We start from the raw sequence: 19,948 nt of genomic DNA, 5'->3' as shown, positions 1-19,948 counted from the left end.
TGGTGAAACCTGTCATGTTGACTGTCACTATTCCTCCTTGGATATGGAAGATGATTTAGATCAGGAAGGCATACCATTTATATTGGAAAGACAACCCCATCCTAGATGGATGTCATTGAGAGCCTTAAACATTGCAAGCATGCTGCATGATCTTCCTAAAAGACCAAAAAGGACTTTTCCCAATTTCAATCTTGATAAGGATGTCTCATCTGAAGACCACATTTTTTTTTCATATAGCTTTGTGGTTGATGAATGTGCAACATAAAGATGCATTATTTAGGTTATTTCCATACCTTCATGAACAAAGCTTCCATATGGTACTACAATCTACTTGTCACTTCCATAACTGGTTGGAATGCCTTTGAGAGGTATTTTCTTAGAAAATTTAGTGAAGAAAAATCACCTTCCACTCTTTTAAATTAACTCATTGAAAGTAATATGGAAAAGAAAAGGAAATTTAAGGACTTCAATTAATATTTCACAATGTTTTTAAACAATATTTCCGCTAACTCTCACATTACAGATCCTTTGGATATAGAGTATTGCACTTTATACTTGAACACATTTATGCCCATGTTAATTAAAAGAGCGGAGAAGAATACCTTGTCCCTAAAATTTGAAAAGGATATAACAATAGAAAAGGAAATGCTTTCCTTGGATGACACTATGCACAAAGAATAACACAAGACCAGTGGCAAGAAGCCTCTGATTTTGAACAAGCTAATAGAAAAAGAAGCTATATATATATATATATATATATATATATATATATATATATATATATATATATATATATATATATATATATATATATATATATATATATATATAGGGTGTACTTAAACTATTCAAGAAGATCTCAAATGAAGTAGTTGTCATGAAGAAAAAATTAGGGGAGAACTGATTTGTGCACAAACCTTTTCGTCCATTCCAGAATAATACTAATAACCAATCTAAACTTATTGATAACTCGAATTTGATCTTGAACCTAAATGAATTTAGCATGGACAAATTTGTTCATACTCTCAAGCCAATTTTGTTCATACCAGAATGGGTCAATTCCATGCCGCTAGTTATTAATAAGATTTTAGAACAAAAATCATTATCTGATGTGTCTACTAAAGAACTACAGGTTGAGGCTAATACAATTGAGGAAGAGTCCAATGAAGCCTTATGCGATGTTTCTTTGGAATTAGGTGGTAAATGCGGATACTCAAACCATTGGGGAGGTATCCCTCCATAGGGGAAAATCAAGCCACTCAAACAACCTCAGAAACTACAATCTTATTAGCAAAAGGCTTTTGCCTAAAACTTCTTAGCCTGCCCAAGGTAAATCCTTATTGAGACAGTTCATATCCCCCCTAATTTACTGCTAAGCTAATACCTATTCACCTAAGAATAACTCTAATGCTACACAAAATACCAAGATTAACCTGACTCCCATGCAGAGAAAAAAATATACTTCAACTTCTACGTAGACAAACAAACCCCGTACCTCTACGTAGAAAGCCAAGTGTCCCTTTGCTATCAAGGATACTAAACCTTCAACTTCTTCAAGAAAGTCCCTAAAATATAACATAATTAAATATATGAAGAAAACTGAGGTAACATATCAACATATGATATCTACAATCTTCCATAGTAGAGAGAACTAATTCTTAAAAACTTTAAGTCCTCTCATGCTTAGTCCAAACCCATATAAAGTCTTGGGACTTCTACTAAAATTCATGCAACTATGTCTAGTAACTAAGATGATGTCACATCCTCTTTGAATGCTACAAGCATTGGAGCACATTCAAAGCGATAGGCCTTGGCTTTCCATCTTATCTTTGGATTTTCAATCATAATTGTTTGGTGGACTCTGGAGCCTCCTCCAATGTCATGCCTTATTTTGTGTGCAATAAGAATGTTGTTCTAGAAAGTACTAATGTTGAGATTATTCAACTAGATAGTCAGTAGTTAAGGTGATTAACAAGCTTAAAGATGTATTGATTAGGCTTTCCTATAATTTTCGAGCCCATCAAGTAATTGATATCATAGTCGTGGGCATACTTGAGGCCTATTATCTGTTGTTGAGTAGGGATTGGTCATCGAAACTACAAGAATATTTTCCCATTGATTGATCCCACATATTTCTACCCTACAAGGGAAAGAGTATTGAGATATGGGTGAATAATGAGCCTCAAATGAAGCATACAGTGACTCAATTATAGGGGCCCTAATGAAACAATTTGTTTCACAAATCCCACACTAGGGAACTTTGATGGAAACTGTGTTTGGTTGATATTCAACCTAGTCATCCCCTCTCACATATGAAACCTAGTATGATCTCCTTATGTGTTCATAGCTTGGTGATAATGAATCTTGTGTTTTAGATGTAAACAATGATGGTTTTACATACCCATATGTAAATGATGATAATTTAACTTGATTAGAATATGACACTAACAGGTGTACTTTGTATTTTAATAGCTCTAACATGAAGGATGAAGCCAGCGCAGGGCATATTTTGATCACTAGACACGAAAAAACAACCTTGATATACTACTAATTAGAAGTCAAGTGTAGCAATAACATAACAAAATATGAAGTGCTTATATTTGGGCCAAAGAAAGCCATAGATCTCAAGGTAGAGTGCTTAAAATTTCTAGGTGACCCAAAGATAAACATAAGATGGGTACAAAATACTATACATTGCATGTCTATGATATAAAAATATACCAACAAGAGGTATAGACGTTAATTTCTTCATTCAGAGAATTTAATATTATGTCCATTCCTTGATCCATCAACATTGTTTCTAACACTCTAGAAAATGTGATTGTTAGATTTACTCCAATGTATCACAATTTTTATTTTGAATTAGTCTTTAAAAATATTGTTCCTAAAAACATTACTAATTGGAAGGTGTTTAATAATGATGAGTATGTGATTGAATTCATAGCAAAATCATACATGTTCAAGGACATGATCATTGATGATGAAGAACATGACAAGAAACAACAATAAGAAAAATAGGAAAATATGGGTTAACCCCATCCCTAAAGGGGTGATTTGACATGAAAAATGCTTTGATATGTAATTAAAATTTTGGGCACCTTCCAATCTTAAGACCCACAATTCTACCTTGGAGCATGAATTAGTAAACTTGGGAACTTAAAAGGACCCAAATTTTATCAATCTGGGTATCTACTTCTCACTAGCATAGTATCAAATGTATGTTCATATGTTCACAAAGTATGAGGATGTTTTCACTTGGGCATACAATGAACCGAAAACCTACGACACTCGTATCATCTAACATGTGATTCTTATCAAGGAGGGTGCCAAAACATTTTAGTAAATTTGTGCAAAGTTCATCCCACACTGGAACCCCTGATACAAAAAGAGCTTAAGAGGATGAAGAATTCTAGGATCATATTAAACGTAAGACATTTGACTTGAGTTTCATATCTTGTACCAGTAAGGGAAAAACTAGAGGAGATATGACTTTACATGCATTTCAAGAACCTTAGCAGCCCATACAACAAGAATAACTACCCCATGCCTCTAATGGAGTATATTCTCCATCAAGTATTAGGATCTAAAATGTTCTTTTTTCTAGATGGATTCTTTGGATACTATTAGGCCTTGGTCACCTAAGGAGATAGGCTCAAGATCACCTTTCACACTAATTGGGGTACTTTCACTTACAAAAGGGTGCCATTCAAGTTAATTAATGTTAGTTATTCCTTTCAACATGTGTTGGATATAGCCTGTAGGGTCTCTTAGGACATAGTGTGGTTGTCTACGTGGATGATATGACTATTTTCTCCAACCACAGGTCGGAGAACCCACACCACCTGAACCAAATTTTTGAAAGGTGTAGGAAAAACAAAACATCATTAAACCCATGGAAAAGTAATTTTGTAGTGGATGAAGGAAACCTATTAGGACAAGTTATCTCTAAGCAAGGCATCTTTATGAATCCGGAAGGAGCTAAAGCTACCACACATATACCTTAGCCAAACAACAAAAGGTTAATGCAATCCTTCTTATGGAAGACCAAATTCATTTGGATATTTATTTCAAACTTTGCATAGATTGTCAAGCCTTTATAGCAGATGATAAAAAAATTATGTATAGTTTAAATGGACTACTATATAAAAGGAGGCCTTTGCTAGAATCAAAGAGGATATAGCACATGAACTTACCTTATACAATCTAAAATTTGACAAATAATTCTTTCTTTATAATTTTGCCACTGACTTCTCCTTAACATCCATACTCACACAAAAAGATGACCAGGGAAATGAAAGGTGCATTTCATTTATGAGTATGGTATTGCAAGGTCCTAAATTGAGTTACCTTGACATTGAAAAATAGGCATACATTACATACAAGGTAGATAAATGGTTTCGAGTGTACACCTCTCAATTCCATTTCAAGTGGTTGTCCCTCTAATCCAAGTCTGGGTGTGATGAAGGACCCTTCCAAGACCTTTTACTTTCATGACGTGTTAAATTGCATTTTAAAAGAAAATTAATGGATACATCTGCATGTGGAAAAGAAGAGGAACATAACAATCATCAACACATGAAAACATAAGCATTGATAACGGAGTTCGTCCAGGAGGGACTACATCTCCAGGCCCCGGTGTCAAGATGGTGTAGGCCGCTGCATTAAGTGCTATCAATAATGGTGATGTACACAAAAGATGATGTCGCAATCATACAAGGAAAAATGCGCTCATGCTGGAGTGGCTCTGAGAGATGTTCCACAACTGTAACTCTTAATCAAAGACTCTTATCAGTATGACACAAAAACATGCATGATGAACATCTCACCAACATGGCATAAAAGGGATTTCAAAAACGAAATATGCATGGTGACTACAAGAGTATCCCAAACACATACAACAAGGGATCTCACAACATAACTTGATGAGTTATGACAGCAAGTACATCACATAAAAGATTTCGCATCAAATTAAGCAAGGAATCATGACAACATGTCATAAACAAGATCATGCATCAACATCAATCAAGGATTTGTGCAGCATAATGCATAAAGAAGAAGTGCATGAACAATAATCATATACCTCACTACAAAGAGCATGTTCATATCCTTAGCAAAAACAATCCATGTGAATAATTCTGTTCACATTGTCGATGCGCGGGCAAGGCCCATTACTAATCTAGACTTTGGGTCCCCTTGCATCGATAGTTTTCTGGCTTGTCACCGTTAGTGGCATCTGAAACGGAGTTGTCAAAATGCTGTAACTTGCTGAAACATCGATCTCACAACATCGATTGCAAGAAGAAGATGGCTCTGGATTCTCTACAATGTAGCTCTCTAGCTATCTGGCTTTGTAGCGCTTTGGCTATGTTGCTACAGTTCTGCGGCTTTGCCTGACCCTTTGGTTCTTTGGCTCACCTTCTTGCACTGCCTCAATCAAGCTCTGTGGCTCTGTGGCGCTCTGGATTTCAAGCGCTCTGGCTTTCAAGCTTCTCTGAGTGACTTGCGACACTATCTAGCTATCTCTGTCTTTGTCTGGCCCTCTCGTTCTGTGGTTGTCCGTCATGCGTAGCCTCTTCCTTGGCTGTCTGGCACTCAGGCTCTCGGGCACAATCCAGCCTTGGATCTCTATCACGCATCATGTTTTATAACACATTTTTGTGACAAGGCCACTTAAAATGTGGAGTCTGTTGGTTTAGAATAGAAGCCGTTTGAACGAAAGGTTTGGCTGGCACAACAAAACCACAAAAATGGCCTTTTTTCGTTCAAACTCAAAATACACAGAAAACATTGAAAATTCCAAAAAACCAGACTTCAAATTTCATGAAATCGGGCTTTATAACTCAATCGGGTTTGGCCCTTTATCACTGTCGCTATCGCTGATGTCAATGGCCCTGTATATCGAGGGATTGCCGATCATCAATCGTCGATACACCGATCCACCGATCGCCGATATGCCGATTAGATCTGGACCATTGATTTGTTCCTTGATCAAATGGTCCAAATTGCATTGCATGTCGCTATCGCATCACCCCTTGGTATCTGGGATCGTCGATCTTTCGACCGCCGATTTAATCTTGACCGTTAATCTGTTTCTGATTCGACGGCGAAGATCATGCTCGCTGATTGGCATATCGCAATTGCAACGGCCCAGGGGTTCTTCCCTTGTCATACGCCGACGTCGATTGCCAATCGGCCGATCGTTCCGATCGCTGATATCGCAATCGCAAGTCGGCTTTGCCTAGGTCCCGATATCATGTGCCTACCTTCCTCCGACCCGATATATTGGAGATCACCGATCAGGGGTTCTAAAGGCCCGACCTTAAGTCCGCCCTTTGGACTCCTCCGATTTTGATTTTCCTTATAAGGCTTTTAGGCCCATTTTTTAAGAGGAAATGTCTCCTTTTTCAAAGGAACCAAGGCAAATCTTTTCACGATAACTTCATCATCCGGACTCTGATTGGAGTGCCATTCACACTGTTAAAATCATGACAACGAGATCTACGCTCTGGTCCTGGGCCAACTTCATTCCAAACACTTTGATTTTCGAGCTTCCCTGAGTCCTCCTTGTCTTGTGTGTGTCTCTGGAGCCACCTAGATCAATCCTCCCCACTGAGGAGCTTTTGGTCCTCCAAAAGCATGAAAAATAATATGCAACTCTCTCTGTACCCTGCCTGCATCACAAGTGTCCTGAAAAGGTCTCGCTTCCATCTCCTTCACCTTTTTTCTTCGAAGCCTTAAGCGAAGAACCGACACCTGCTACCTCTGCAACCTGTTGTACATTGTTTGCAAATTACATGCTTGAATGACATGACCAACTAATGCCAGAAAACGCCCCATACTTGCCATGAGTTTAAAACACATACTCAATGGTCAAGTTTAGAACAAGATGGACGTAATATCCCAGCTATGACAACAAGGCCAACCTATCATGGTTGCTTCAACAAGTGATGGAAAACACATCATCACCGCAACACATGATTTACAACCATAAGGCCAAACACTATTGTTTCAACAAGTGATGGAAACATAACATCACTTTCAGAGTTTTAACATGCAACTCAAAATAAGACTCAAAACATGACCAGACATCATTGTTTCTGACCAAGTGATGGAAACACAACATCACTTTTACACTTTAAAATGCAACAAATGATTTAGAAAAGAATGACCATGAAATGACAACATTTCTAGAAACCATTTTTCACTTATCAATGTGAATGGGTCACCTCCTTGAGGTGGTTTTTCTTGTCGAACAACTGCTCTTCCTGGTTCACGCATCGATGCTTGAGTATGGGATTGCAAGGTCCTAAAATTTGACAAATAATTCTTTACAAAAGATTTTTCGGCGAAGATCACATGAAACATCATTTGTCGACGCGTTTCGAACCAACCAGTGTGGTTCATCATCATGACAAGTTGAAGAAACAGATCCAGCTTAGCAAGTTAAATAGACAGAGCAGAGCCTCCAACGGCTAAAAAGACCAACAACTACTTTTGACTAGGTACCGGGGTCAAAACCCTTTTTAATAATTTAAGGGAAAAAGTTACCCTAGGGGAACCAATCCCTTAAAATAAAATAAATAAAAATAATTTTATGATAATAGTTAGTTAAAAATATTAATAAATAATTAAAATATTAAGTAAAAATTAATTCATGATAATAGTTAGTTAAAAATAAATAATTAAAAAATTTATATTTAAGGGAATTTTTTTTTTTTTTTTTTAACCCTAGGGGGACCAATCCCTTAAAATAAATTAAATAAAAATACTTTTATGATAATAGTTAGTAAAAAATAATTAATAAATAATTTTATGATAATAGTTAGTTAAAAATATTAGTAAATAATTGAAATGTTAGTTAAAATTAGTAATTAAAAATATTTCATGATAATAGTTAGTTAAAATAAATAATTAAAAATTATATTTAAGGGAAAAAATTACCCTAGGGGGACCAATCCCTTAAAATAAAATAAATAAAAATAATTTAATGATATTAGTTAGTTAAAAAATATTAATAAATAATTGAAATGTTAGTTAAATTAGTAATTAAAAATAATTCATGACAAAAATCATTTAATGATAATAGTTAGTTAAAAATATTAAAAATAATTGAATTGTTAGTAATTAAAAATAATTCATGATAAATATATAAATAATTAGTTAAAAATAATTAAAATTTTATAAAAATAATAAATAATTAAAAATAGTAAGTTAAATTAGTATTAGAGGAATTAAAAACAGGGCTATTCTTATATAAATAAATGAATGAAAAAATTAATATAAGTCAACTTAAAAATAATAAAGTAAGTTAAAAAAAAAAAATGAAAATGAAAATGAAAAAAAAAATAAAAAATAAAAAATAAATAAATAAATAAAAATAAAAATCACAAAAAAAAAGGACGACTAGGTCGAGAGTGCTGGGACCCAACACCGACTGATTTCCAGCCATCATTTGTATTGAGATTATTCGGCCTCTTTTCAATCTCAAGCGCCTCCCTAAATTTCCGATGATGGAAGTGCGAAACCTTAGCAATAACACTAGCTTCCTCAATACAAACATGATGATTGGTTTTCTCAGCATGCTCAGCTAAAGCGGAAGACTTAGTTCGCCTATGCTTAAGGTCTGCTGCATGCTCACTAATCCTCTGATTAATGGAGCGACCAGTTTCCCCAATGTAGGGGGTCCCACAGGAACAGGGGATCAAGTACACACCTTTCATATCTTTAGGGTCGATAGGATCCTTCGCTGATCGGAGGGACATGCGAATGGTGTTCAGGGGCCTAAAGGTCACAGGGACACTATGCGTCCTGAGAATCCTACCAATCTTATCAGTAGTCCCCTGAACATACGGAAGATGGACACCTGGAACTCGCTCCTTTGGTTCTTGTTGAGACAACGAATTCTTGGAAGATTTAAGGAAAGCCCTCTGACCCATGAATCTACTATAGCCATTCTCAACAAAGACATCAAGGAGATGGGATTTTTCTTTCTCAAAACTCTTCTTATCCGAGATCCTTAGAGCCCGAGTAGCAAGGGTATTGAGAACACCCATCTTTTGAGCCGGGAAATGATGGGAACTGGCATGAAGATACTGCTCAGTATGCGTTTTCTTCCGAAAAACTTGGTGGCCGAGGGAACCATCACTATTCTTAGAAATAAGAATATCGAGGAACGGAAGGCAACCATCGACCTCCTGCTCCATAGTGAACTTAATGGCAGAGGATTGATTATTGAGATGATTGAAGAAGAGATCTAATTCTTTTTGGCCGTGAGACCAGATAACATTGGTGTCATCCACATATCTTCTCCAAAGCTTAGGCAAGAGCCGGGAAGAGTTTAGAGCCTTGGACTCAAAATCTTCCATGAAAAGATTAGCAACGACAGGGGAAAGGGGTGAGCCCATGGCAACCCCGCAGGTTTGCTCGAAGAACTCTCCCTCAAAACATAAAAACGTAGAAGTGAGACAGATCTCAACTAACTTAGCAGTGTCAGGATCTGTTAGGCGGTTTATCACCTCCATGGCCTCACTAATAGGGATGCAAGTGAAGAGGGAAACAACATCAAAACTAACAAGAATGTCCCCAGTGTCAAGCCCGATGTCCTTGAGCTCCCTAATGAAGGAAGCAGAGTCCTTTACGAAGGACTCCGTACGACCAACCAAGGGCTTAAGCTTTAACACAAGGAACTTAGCAAGAAGGTAGGTAGGACCACCAATTGTCCATGAGTCATGCCGGGCACTTAGCCAATCTTCCATATGGCTAAAGCATGACCCATTCTTCCACAATGATCATCATGTTCCTCCCTTGTCAAGGGCCTTTGTACCTTCTACCATAAGGTCACAAACAACCCCAACAAGTCCTGCAACAATCAACAATCCTTGCCCTTCATCATCATCATGAGGCTCTTCCTCATTCATCCATGTCCACAAACTGCACGATCCTGGTCCAACTTGATCATCCTCAAGTTCATCCTCCATCATGGTCATGTCTGCAACATCTTCAACTGTCACGGCTTCCTCTTCCTTGTTAGCACAATCTGCAACTTCATCTTGCTCCATTGTCCAACCAAGTTGAAGAAGCTCTTCTTCAATATTCCTTTCCAAGACTTCAAGTTCCTTTCGGATCCGGGGCTTCTCTTCCTTCAACCTCTTCAACCTGTATAAGGTAAGCAAGAGCTTCCCTTCACCTCTGCTAAACCTGCTTCCACTGTCACGAGCAACCCTGCTCAAACCGAGTCTTGAAACTACCTTCAAATGCTTCAACACCTGAACCTTGTTCAAGCCTCAATATCACCTGTCATTAACTGTCATACACTTGGAAGTTCACTTACTTCACCCAGCTTCTTGCAAGACTTCTCCAAGTCTTCAGACCTGCTCCGATAAGCTCTTCACCGAGCTCTGATACCACCTGTCACGCCCCTACACCTGCGGTAGTCTTCCAACCGCTTGTAGCAAGGTGCGGCACCACCGAACGCTTTCTTTTCACCAATACTAACATTCGTGGACTACGCCTACTTTCACATTAACATTACTTAGCTTGTGTTTCGCAACCAAGTAAACATGCAATTATCCTTTATACTTAATGAAGCCCATACTCATTCATTATCCATAGCAATTATAACAAGAACATCAACAATTGCAACAAGTATAAAGGGGAGGGGCAACTCCCCGTAATGTGAGTCTGCCCGACAATTTATTAAGAATATCAGTTTACAATAAACAAGTGTGTCTTGGCCGAACCAAGTCTCACACTTAACCAAATATTACAAAGAGAGGCAAACCTGCCTTTTACAACAGTCTTGTGCACCTCTTGCACAAAGGACGGTGCTCACCCGAGCCACCTAAAATCCCAAGCCAAGTCTTACACCAAAACCGTACTTCAGAATCCACCCCGGGCACACTTGCCCAACCTTCGACTTAATTACAAGACTCCACCCAAGCGTATAGTCCTCTTAGAGAAATGCGCAGCTCCCTCTTTAACTGCGCACTTCCTTCTTGTTCCTTGCGAAGAGTGAGTGAATGCGTTGATGATTATGAGCTCTCATGCTCCACTCATATATATGCCACTGACTTTATAATTCTTTCTTTATAATTTTGCCACTGACTTCTCACTAGCATCCATACTCACACAAAAAGATGACCAGGGAAATGAAAGGTGCATTTCATTTATGAGTATGGGATTGCAAGGTCCTAAATTGAATTACCTTGACATTGAAAAATAGGTGTACATTGCATACAAGGTAGATAAACAGTTTCGAGTGGACACCTCTCAATTCCATTTTAAAGTGGTTGTCCCTCATCCTATAGTAAGATCACTATTCATCCAAAAATAACTAGGGGAGCTAAGAGTAGTTGGTGACTTCTATTCAAGAGTATGATATGGAATTCAAGCTTGCATACACCATCAAAGGCCAAGGCCTATGCAATTTGTCTATAGAATCTTTGAACCTTGAGAGTGAAGAAGAAGAAGGCTAGGAGAATGAACTAGATACACACTCATGTGAAACTCTTTATATTCTCCATCACAAAGATTCATGTTACAAATATTTAAAACAAGTTATGCAACAATGTGCCATACCTGCGCACCTTGACCCCAAGTAGTGAAGATTCAAAGCTTCACGAAATCAACTAATAAATGGGGTCTTCTTTGGAAAGAACCATAATGGAGTCTTGCTTCACTATTTATAAAAATTCGATGCTAATAAATTCCTCACTAAAATGCATGATGAACCTACCAACTGACATTTTGTAGGTGAGACCATAGCACACAAGATCCTTCAAGCAGGATATTACTAGGCAACTGTCTTCAAGTATTCCCATCCTTATGTAGGGAAATGCCTAGTCTACCAAAAGTGTGTTAGTTAAGATATAATTTTTGTTATACCTTTGCAACCAGTGAAAATGGAGGAACCCTTTCAGAAATGGGGATTGGACATGATTGGAAAAAATTATCAGTCATAGTCTATTTCACTTGGTGGAATAAGGCTCTACCATTAACTATAATCAACAACCAAGTAGTCATTCAGTTCTAGGGCATCATAGCCAACTTTAGCATTCCTATTTCTCTGGTTTTCAATAATGCCACTTATTTTTCATTTCTTAAATTGTCTAAATTTGCACTTGATAATGGAATTATATTACAACGCTGGAAATCCTAACCCACAAGGCAATGGATTGGATAATTCCAACAACAAAATTTTGATCCAAATTTTAAAGTGAACCATAACTAGGCATAACCTCTTGCCTAATGCCCTTTGGGCAGATCAAGTCATGCTCAAATCTGCTATAGGAACCTCACCTTACTTTCTGGTCTACAAGAAAGAAATTATACTACCACCTAACATGTTCCTCCTGGTTATATCAAGACTCCTGTGGTTAGTCTTACCCTACCTTTCAAAAGAATAAACAAGCTGTTAAAACTTAAGGAACAAAGAGACACAACCCAACATAAGTTTTCCAAGGAGAAACAAATGATTAAGAAGTGGGTTGACAACAAATTTGTAGGTTAGAAGTATTTCTAAATAGGGGACCTTGTACTTAAATGGGATAAACATCATGAGGAAAAGGTAAGTACACTTATTTCTATGGGACTAACCACTACACCTTGGGAATCAATCATGTGGACTATCCACCATGTTAGGAACATGGGACTAATCACCCACTCAAGGTAATGGTAAGGGTTTGGAAGTTTACTATTGCCTATAAGTTTTGGTGTAATGGAAAACCTTAATTTGGTATTAGAGTAGTTTTTGCTTCAAGGGGATGCCTTTGTGGCTAAGGTGTTTAGCTTAGGCCTATGGTAGACCCAGTTATAGTGGGAGATTATTAGAAGTGATTCTTATGGTGAAAGGAAATGGAAAACAATTCAAAGATAGAGATAAAGAAATCTAATGGGTAGAGTTTTGAGCTATGAAAGATCAAAATGAAAGATTTGATGGTGAATAGAGATAAGTGGATCACTGTGGATCCAGGCTCTACACTAATAACTCAATAGAAGACTGGACCAAGTTGGATACAAAGGTAAAGAGCATAATACGATTGTGTGTCTCATATTCAATATTACTGAATGTTTTAGGAAAATCTATAGAAAAATTTTTGTGGAACAAGTTAGGGGATTTGTATCCATCAAAGTCTCTGATGAATAGATTGTTCCTCCGGGAATAGTTGTATAATCTAAGGATGAAGGATGGAGACTCGGTGATAGAACATCTCAACGAATTCAATACTATGGTAAGTTAGATTTTATCTATTGATATTAAGATTTTATATGGGGATAAGTGTCCCCATTTTGTTGTGTTCTCTATCATACTCATGGGATAGCTTGGTTGTTTCCATTGCTAGTAATGAAACTACTTTAAGCTTCGATGAAATAGTCTCATCCTTGTTATAGGAGGAGATGAGACAAAAAAACATGGAAATCTAAAACATAGATGCCTTGTTTGTATGATGATGCTCCCAGAATCGGAATAAAAATAAGTTGTGAGGTGGGAGATATAAATCTAGAGGAAGATCTAAATATCTAGGATAGTTCGTAAAGGTATGTTGGATATTTGGAAAAGAAGGGCTTTATAAGAAAGATTTTAGATCCAAAATTATTAAGAAAGGAAGGGATCTAAACATGCTCATTCTGTAGAAGCAAAGACCTCTTCAAATGGAGGGGATGTGTACTTATCTTCTTCAAGTACAGATGTAGATCATGAGGCATAGTTGGTTGACTTAGGTGCATCCTTTCATATGACTCCTCACAGGGAGTGTTTTTGCGAGTATGAAAGATATGATGGTGGTGATGTTTTCCTGGGAAATGAATTGGAAAGAGGATCATATGATGAGAAAAAGTCAAGTTGAAGCTCATGGGTGGAACGATTAAAACACTCCCCAGTGTTTTGCACATCCCAAGATTGGCCAGAAAATTGATTCATGTAAGCACGATGAGAGATGTAGGTGTGAAAACATTGTTTGAAAAGGATACATGCAGGATGGTTCAAGGACAAATGGTAATGCTAAGGGGAGTTCAGATTGGAACTTTGTATAAATTATGGGGAAGAATTATTAGTGACGTGTGCTAGAGTTCCATTGTTCTGAAGAGTGGAGATGGAGAAGTAAGAAATCCTATGGTCTCTAGAGAAAATACTATGTTGTGGCATCAAAGACTGTGACATATTAGAGAAAAGGGTCCTTGAAGATTGCATGGTAATGGTATGGTTGAAGGTATGTATAATTGCTCTATAGATTTGAATTTTTATGAGCATTGTTTATATGGGAAGTATAATAAAGTAATATTCTCCTTTAGTGCTACAAGGGCATAGGGAATATCATAATTGTTGAATAGCGATGTGTTTGGACATGTGTCAGTTCCATTGCTAGATTACTCTATGTACTATGTCTTATTTATAGACGACTTCTCGAGGAATACATGGATTTATTTCCTCAAGATGAAATATAAAGTCTTTGATAACTTCAAAGGATTTAAGGTTCTTGTGTAAAATAAGATAGATAATAAAATTAAGGTGTTGAGGACAAATAATGGTGGATAATTATGTGAGAATGAATTCATATAATTCTATAAGAAGTGCAGTATAGCAAGGTGGAAGACTAATCCATATGCATCTTAATAAAATTGAGTTGTAGAAAGGATTATTAGGGAATTGATGGAAAAAGAAAGGAGCATGCTCAGTGGTGTCGGGTTAGGAAAATAAATTTGGGCAAAGGTAGTGGAGTATGTGTGTTACCTAGAAAATAGATCACCCTAATCGGTGTTGGATGATAAGAAACTATATGAGGTATGGACTAGACTCCAAATGAGGTGTGGACTAGTAAGAAACCTTCTATTAAACATCTCAGGGTATTTGGTTGTGATTATTATGTACACATTCCAAAGGAGAATAAGAGTAAGTTAGATAAGAAAGTGGGACAATGCATCTTTATTGGATATAAATATGGTTTGAAAGGTTACAAGCTTTGGAGCCTAGAAACTAAAAAGGTATTGTATAGTTGAGCTGTACTATTTTTAGAAGTCAGATATGCTGTCAAATAGGAAGTCCTACTAAGGGAGAAAGGACAAAATAAGATAGAGTTTGAATTGAAGGATGATGAACCAGACTCTATAGAAGCACATGAATTAAAACAATAAGAACCATACACTCTGGAATTGAAGAGATCGATTTGATAAAGCAGGTAGCTAAAAAGGTATACTCCACCCGATTTCCATTCAAAGTTTTCTTTGTTTATTATTAATGATGATCCTATAAATTTTATGGAGGAAGCAAATTCATAGAATGGAAAACTTTGGAAAAAGGCCATGGTTGAAGAAATGGCATCGTTGGACAAGAATGATGCTTGGGATGTAATGGAGTTGTAAACTAGAAGTAAGCCCATTGGTAGCAAATGGGTGTTTAAGAAGAAATTGAATGCAAAAGGAAGAGTGGAGAAATATAAAGCTTGATTAATATAAAAAGGTTATTCCCAAGTAGAGGGAATTGACTTTGATGAAAGGAAATAAATACATGATATTAGAGCCTTGGCCCAGGTTTGATTCCTCCAAGTTACATTGGACGGAAGGTTTTGGAATAACCGTTGCACCTATGGAATCGATCACATGGACTAACTTCCACCCTTGGAACATGGGACTAACTTCTCACTCAAGGTAATGGTAAAGGTTTAGAAGTTTATTAATGCCTATGGGTTTTGTTGTATTGGAAAACTTCAGTAAGTTCTAACCCTTATGGCCAGGTCCCTATATTATCACTGAGAAAGTTGGCCTACAAAAATATCATCTCCAAAATCTCATGGGAGAAGCTGATCTTCTCCAAGTGAATGGAAAAATTCTAAAAATGTATTTCACCCAACAACCATGGTCACTATCATATGTACAAATATAATCTTGTTTTCACTTTCACTTTTCCTTGTTTTTTTTGCTTTTGATCAACCTAGTTGTGGTATGTACATAAATAAACCATGTTTTGATGACAAATTTCATGCAAATAAATAATAGGTGATTTCTTCGTTTAACTAATTCTTTCAGGAAAAGTGTAGGTTATACCACAAATCTACGTGTGATGCCCAAGTTTGCTTCACAATGACGTTTAAGTCACCTTTTACCTTAGGATAATATGTTCATTACCAAGTTTTGGGTATGTGTTATATTATTTGCATGATTAACTATGTTTGGACACTAGTTCATAACAGAGGGGATTTCCCTGCCACATAATTGTCGTCGTGGTGGAAAATTTTCCTTGTAAAATATTGTAATTTCATAGTAAATCTAGACTATTCATCATTAGGTCACATATTTGATGATACAAGTTATGTTAACATTTTTTCCGCTAAAAGGAGACCCTCTTTTAAAAGTGAATTGTATAAAGGTTATGTAATCATTGAGAGATATAGAAAAATTATTTTAGTTTTCTTGGTTTTGAGTTTCAAAGGTAAAATATCTGTGCAAATTGTGCGCATGTGCTATTGAATATTTTCTATTTTTTATTGAGAATATGTTTGCAAGAATTATCTATGTAGGTTAAAACCTACATTTGGTATCATAACAATATTAACATTCAAGGAAAAAAATTGTGGCTAAGGGATTCTGCTCATCCCTGTGGTAGATGATGAGCCCTAGAAATGGGTAACTATATGGGCTCATTCTGCCTCTTATTTCGATCTAATCCACCATTCTCATTAGTTGTTGCATGTTTTTGAATATATTTATGTTAATAGAGTGAATTGGGTTAGTCACATTGCCATGTAGTCTAATAAGTGTTTTATGCAGATTTTTTGGAGAATTTTGGACAAAGACAAGGAATTTATGAGCAAATGGCAACCAAACTCGAGGAAAACAAGGAAGAGGGGGGCTGTCTCCTTCATTAATGACCCATTTCCTCGAATCCTCCATCAACAACTCAGAGCACAAAGGCCCACATTGATGATTCCAAGGGGCAGCCGAGCAAGTCAAGTAGGACTACTGTTATCTTCAATTCTAGGAAGCCGAGTTCCTTGATTTTAGGAGGACTGTTGGGAGTTCCTGTTGCACTAAAAATTGTCACCTTGACATTATGCTATTTGTGTGAGTTCATTACCACTCATACTTTCCCCCTCTGCAAGTCTGAAGCATTAGTTCCTCATATCAAGCCTTGAAAGTAAGAGAAAAGCCCTCAAAGTATTTAAAACTCTAGTTCCGTACTTTCTCTTTGTATTATCTGTAGTCTTGCACCTAATGGTCATGTCTCTTGCGCACTCGACCGCTCTGTCTCTGCGTTAAAGGTGCAGATCCCTGTAAAATTTAAAAAGGTGCAAGTATATTCTGAAAAACTCACTTTCAGTCATTTCTAGAAGCTTCTGGAAGGAATCTTGAGATGGGAAGTTCGCTCTCTTAAGGTTCATGCATCCCATTCCTTAAGGAGATAACCCCTTGATGTGAGGAGCTTATCCCTTTGAAGGAGGATTCTATCCCTTCATAGGTGGACCTGTAAGCTCCTCCTCTGCACTATAAAAAGAAGCATTGGGCTGGTTATTGAAGAGATTAGAAACTGAATATTTTTGAGGTGAAATGTTGCTGGAACTTAGTCTTCTTTAGTTGAGTTTTTATGAGGAGAGATTACATACCTCTAAGATCTCATTTGGAAGAGTGCAAGGCTTGTCAAAGTAAAGGAAATTCCTGTTTCGGACCCCAGGAAGAGCTTGTTCAACATCAAGGTTGAAAAGGTTGTAAGGTTCTTCTACTTAAAAGTTAATACAAATAAATTTGATTTTTCTCAATAAGTTGTTGATTCATGGTTTATTTTATGGATTCCTTGATCACCATAATAGACATGATTTATGATATTTGCTATGCAGGTGCTATTTAATGTTTGCTTGTTTGTGATTGCAAGTCTCTAAAGATAACTCTTTCAAACGACTGGAGGATGACTACTACGAACAAGCACTGGATCTAAGGTAGGATCTTAACACCTTTATAGTATTTATTTATAAATCGCATATGTCTAGAGAAAGATAGATTTGTTTGTCTATTTGTTGCTAGAGTATCTTCTGATACTAGGGAGATCGGTCTTGTCTGCAAGATTGATTTATCTGGCCAACAAATTGGCGACTCCACTGGGGAATGAATTTGGTTTTTGGTTTTCCTTTGTTTTGACTTGAGAAAATTGTTTTTGTTTCTGGTTTTTGATTGATGTATACTGGCTTGGGTAATTTTTAGAATCTGGATTATTTTTTGTTTTTTTTTTTGAAGTTTTCAAGTGACCGCACTTTCTCTTTACAGATAGTGCGGGCATCTCTGCACTTTTCCTTTAGTAAACAGAGCGGAACCACACCTATTTCTTCTGGAGCATGCAGACCCTGTAAATTTTTTTAAAAAACATAAAATATCTTCTTGCAGTTACGTTTAGGTTTCATTTAGTATTTTTAGTGTCTACCCAGATCTGTATTTTTCCTGTCAAAAATCTCTTGTGAGTGAGTTCCGATGGTATTTTTGTTTTAGATGATTTTCTAGAAGTTTTGCATGCTTGGAGTGGTTTTCACTTGGTCTTTGTAGTGACTCAAAGATTAGAAGCTTGAGAAACCTTAGATCACCCTGGTGTCTTTTCATCTTCTTGATGAGTCTGACTTGGTTGTGAAATCTATCCTTTATGAGAAATAGATTTAGTTTTCTCGTTGCAAATCTTTGAACAAACTTTGTTATAAGTTTTGAATTTCATTTTTACAAAAGAAAACATATCTAGATGTTTTTTGATTGGTTTGTTATTCTGAACAAATGAATCCTTAGTTTACTGAACAACTAAGCAAAACGTCCTCAAAAAGAATTGAAGCTTTTATTTAATTAGATTTTTAAAAAGTTTTTAGATCTCAAAATTAGTTTTTGTAGTTTTGAGTGTTTTTCTAGAACTTGTAGATCTCTTTTGAAGCAAATTGTTTTTTGTAGTTTTGAGTTTTGAAAAGAGAAAGCGATTTATTGTGAGCATTCATTATTAGTCTCGTTTTGAGTTCCTATTGAAAAAACAAAAATATTTTCTTTCCATTTCCATGTTGAAAGAAAGAATTGTTTCTTAAAGAATTGCATTCTCGAACTCTTTCTTTTAGCTAGAATTTCATTGAAAGAAAAATGAATTGCTTATCATTTTAGGTGCATTTTTTTAGTGTGTTTGGAGTCGAGTCTTCACACCATCAAAGTTTCATTTCCATACCTATTGACTTAAAGAACAACCCATAAAAGCAACGCTTAATTAAAATTGATCTAGTAATCTTTTCTATTTCTAGGGTTCTTATCACCAATATAACTTAGGCTAGTATCTTGGAGTAGGGAGTAATTAACTCTCCAAGATAGTTAAAACAAACAAGTAGATACATCTTGCAGTAGGAAATAAATCCAATTGTAATTGATACATTCTGGGAAGCTTCTCTTAAAGGAGTCAATCACGAGATCATGTCCAAACCTTTGAGACAATCAATTCTGTTTCATTGGGAAAGATAGAAGATTTGTGCGTATTATAAACGGTAAACCTCGGATTAACCATTGTTGAGGAGCCTGGGGTCACTTGTTGGTAAACCTCGGATTGACCATGTCGAGGAGCCTTCAAGGGGATTGAGCTTTGTTACTCTACCCTTGCGCGTAGATCGGATCGTAGATTGTTCCCCCAGTTGTATTTGTTGCTGTTGGTAACCTTAGTGTCCATAAACTTAAGATTATTTCCTAAGGTGATGGTGAAGGAAGGATCTCACTGTACCTAGAGTAGACGTTGACTAGACTCACTTGGACTCTCTGGGGGGTTCTCTTCACTCGAGATGGTTTTGTGAAGAAACTTGTGCCAGTCTGTTTCATTAAGCAGGTTGTCAGGGTAACTGTTCCAACTGCCCTTTCTGTATTAAACTTCTACTAAGTTGGATTTCATCACCAACTAGTGTTTTTAGTACGGGAAGTTACTGTTTGTGTGTGGTTTGAACTCTTAGATTTTTAGGCGTGT

Source organism: Pinus tabuliformis, chromosome X (genome assembly GCF_031772625.1).
Source record: "Pinus tabuliformis cultivar Carrire ecotype Pingquan chromosome X, CPIR1, whole genome shotgun sequence".
NCBI classification, from domain to species: Eukaryota; Viridiplantae; Streptophyta; class Pinopsida; order Pinales; family Pinaceae; genus Pinus; species Pinus tabuliformis.
The sequence above is the reverse complement of the archived record's forward strand: the minus strand, read 5'-3'. Positions refer to the sequence as shown.